The sequence below is a fragment of the Cavia porcellus genome, unplaced genomic scaffold, assembly GCF_034190915.1.
Source record: "Cavia porcellus strain 051 isolate PalLab524CR breed Dunkin Hartley unplaced genomic scaffold, mCavPor4.1 scaffold_7, whole genome shotgun sequence".
In the NCBI taxonomy this organism is placed as follows: Eukaryota; Metazoa; Chordata; class Mammalia; order Rodentia; family Caviidae; genus Cavia; species Cavia porcellus.
In genome coordinates, this window is record NW_026947490.1 from 55,583,479 (window position 1) to 55,587,219 (window position 3,741).

Consider the following 3,741-nt stretch of genomic DNA (forward strand, 5'->3'; position numbering starts at 1 on the left):
TTGGTTGAGACAAAGTTGTTCAAACCCAGCACTATTAGTTTCTCATGCTTCTGAGAAAGTGAGTTTTAGAGGCAATAGGATAATAGTGCAACCAAAGAGATCAATATTTTAACCTTTCCAGTGGTATATTTTCATTTATAATTTTATTGATCATGTATTAAGTGCATATCCTTCTCTTTCTAATAAAATTTCTCATGTAATAGGAACTAATCAGGGTGTATGTCTTTGTATACACTTAAGAATGTGGCCTAACTTTCTAGATTTTCTCCTCATCAGTAAGGTTGTGCAGAAGAGAAATTAAACTTTATTCTGGGAACAAATGAGAGGCTAGAAGGTAACACTGGGAGAAAGTTACTACTGGCCAGGCAGCATTGTCAAAGGCCATGAGATTTGTCCAGCTCCTGAGGCCTTGTACTGCCGGCATAACCCAATCTGTGGAGAGCTTGTGAACCCTCTGTAATAAAGCAACAATTTCTTCCAGAAATAAATAATGAGGCAAGAGCACTCCATTAAGCTGGGGGTTAGATCCCGAGATAGTGTTTCTGTTTACCTATTAACTAGCTATGCAACTGTGAGAAAATTGTCCTTTTATGTAAGTTTCTTCCTCCTTCTCCTCCTCTTCTTCCTTCTCCTTTTCCCTTTCCCCCTTCTTCTTCCTCCTCCTTTTCTTGTTTTTAGTCCTGGGGTCTGAACCCAGGGTCTTCACACTGAACTACATCCCAGCCCTTTTAAATTTTTTAAATATTGAAACAAGGTCGGTCTCATTTTGTTGCCCAGGCTGGACTTGACCTTCCTATCCTTCTGTTTCAGCTGCTCAGAGTGCTGGGATTACAGACGTATCACTGGGCCAGGCAAAGTGCCCACTTAATGGAATTAGTTCTGGATTTCAGTTTTGATGGTGAAACAGTGATTCCTGACATGACTCTCCCCTTGGATGCCCCCTGATGGCCTGCTCCAGGTACTATCCTACAAACTTGACTTCAGTTTGCAGACAGTTAATAAAGGAGGAGCATCTTGGTATTTACCTTAATTATGTCCATTTCTTTCACCATAGAAATAACAATATTGAAACCACCAGAGTTAGTGAAATTTGGACCATTATGGAGTTGAATATCTGCTGTATAACATGATCATTCAAGATGTATTTATTGAGTGCTTAAAATATGAATATAACTAGATACCCAGTGCTCATGCTAGGACCATTAAATTCAAATGAGGGATTTAACGCTCATGTCAAAATGTCTGTACTCTTAGCCGGGTGTGGTGGTGCATGCCTGTAATCCCAGCACTTGGGAGGTTGAGGCAGGAGGCCAGGAGGTTGAGACCACACTAGACTACACAGTGAGTTCAAGACCAATCTGAACTATATAGTGAGACCTTGTTTCAAAAACCAAAACCAAAACCAAAAACAAAACAAAAAGTGCCTACTTGAAAATGTAAGTCATACAGAAGAAAATATACCTAACCATGGAAAGCTTACTCTTTTACTTCATTTGATCTCATCTTCCTTTGGAGAAGCCATTGTTGACTACTCTAAATCAGGTAATACCAAGGCATACTCTTCGTTTTCTTATTCTGCTTTATTTTTCTCTACATAGAAATTACTACTACTTGCCAGACTATATCTGCATTTTTATGTTCTCTTAAATTTATTGATTCTTATTCTCCTCTTCCAAATTAGGGCCTATAAGAGTAAAGCTTGGTCTGTTACTTGTCAGCTCCTATGTCTACCATAGTGCCTGGTACAACAAACATTTCTTGAACATGAAAATGAAAAGTGTATGTAAATGTCCAATGAATGACAAACTTTTATTAACTACAATAAAATAAACAGAAAGTTCTGATAAGAAATTCCAAAGAAAAGACAATTTTTGGGTACTTGCCTATCTTGTAAGATAATAAGTCAACATTCTTAATTTGCAGCAGTTCCCAATATATAATCAAACAATATGCAGCCACGTTCCACATAATGGAATTTTGGTCAGAGATGAACTGTGTACATAAAGTGGTCCCATAAGATTTTCATGGAACTGGAAAATTGCTGTTCCCTAACAGTGTCATAGTGCAACGTACTACTCACATGTCTTAAAAACAAGCTTACTGCACTACTAGTCATACAAGACCATAGTTTAGACAATCATGTACAGCACATAATTCTAGATAATAAATGACTACATTACTTGTTTTCTAATTTTGTTTTTTTGAGGCAGGGTCTCACTACATTGTTCAGGTTGTCCTTGAACTCACTATGTACCCCAGGCTTGCCTTGAACTCACAGAGATCCTCCTTCCTCAGCCTCTTGAGTGCTGGGATTATAGGCATGCACCATCATGCTTGGATTTTATGCTATTGATACGTGTATTTATTGTGCTATACTTTTAAAACTCTTATTTAAGTATTTATCTATTTCTACAGAAAATAAAGTTCACTTGTCAAATAGTATGTTGTGTTACTCCGGCAGCAGTCTCACATATTTCGTGACTCTTGATTGCATTAAGAGGCCACATGGAATGATTTATTCATAGCATCTAGGTTGTGTAAGTACATTCTATGATATTTGCATAATGACAGAATTGCCAAGTGACATTTCTCAGCATGTACCCCTCTCGTTAAGTGATCTATGAGTGTGTATGTTGGGTGATCTCTCCATATAGCTTTAGAGACACTAAGAAAAATAAGCCATGAAACAAGTAGTGGTTTCAAGAAGAAGTGGGAAGGCTCCTATCAGCTGATAGCCAGGTGGCAGAGTGGACCCCACTCAAGAGAATGCTCCATATGCCCTGGGTTGTAAGACTCATCATATAGGCACATTGCTCTTTTTCAGCTTTGTGACTCTGGGTTGTGAACCACATCAATGTGTTTTAGAGGAGATTCTAAGATTGGATGCTTTGTTTTATTTTTGTGTAGTGTTGAGGGCTGTTGAAGTTGGAAATTGAGCACATGTTCAGAGCTGCACTATGGCCAGGGACATGGCTGACCTGAGAACAAAGAGATGCTTCAAAGGGCAAGATAAGGCCACAGCTGAGGACACTTGGCTCCAACCCCAATTAACAAGACAGAGACTGCAGCCGCTGGCATCTGACTCCTGCTATTTCCTACTGCAAATGTCGTGGAGATAAAACAATTTTTTTAAATTAGCATAGAATACTACTTGTAGAAGTAATTGAGGTGATTCTCCAGGTCCTGCTCAGATCCTGCCCTTTATTTAGTATCCCATCTCCTTTTCTTTGAAGACCTAATAAATATGGGCCATCCAGAGAAGCTCTTCGTTCCAGCCCTCAGAATCTCAAACTCTGCAGAGGGTTTTGATCCTCCTGGAGCCCTAAAATCATATCACTTGTCTCATTTATTTAAGCCTTTGCTGTACACTTATTTGGGATATTGGGGATCTTGGTCAGGTCCCTGATAGTGTGGTCCATGGATCACTATAATTTGGATCTGGAATGTTTCTCAAAGGCCCACGTGTTGAAGTCTTGTTCCCAGCCCATAGTGCTATTGGAAGCTTGATAGAATCATTGAGATGAGCCTGGGGGGTGGAAGTCAAGAAACAGGGGTCATAGAAATGAAGAGAATATTGGGCCCTCAGCCCTTTCTTCTCTCTTTGCTTCCTGGCTGCCATGAGGTGAACAGGACTCATCTCAAATGAGTTCCCACCCAGTTTATTGTGCAGCCACCAGCCCAAGACAACAGACCCAAGTGACTATGACTTCCAACTTTTGATCCTATGAGCCAAAGCAAACT

General features: G+C 39.7%; 1 long non-coding RNA gene across 1 annotated transcript; it reads left to right on the forward strand.

The window, feature by feature from the left end:
• The first annotated feature begins 297 nt into the window (after positions 1–297).
• Positions 298–3,304, forward strand: LOC134476729 (uncharacterized). Its single transcript, XR_010048535.1, has 3 exons — positions 298–958; positions 2,416–2,537; positions 2,908–3,304. It is a non-coding gene; the product is annotated as an uncharacterized LOC134476729 (long non-coding RNA).
• The last annotated feature ends 437 nt before the right edge of the window (positions 3,305–3,741 follow it).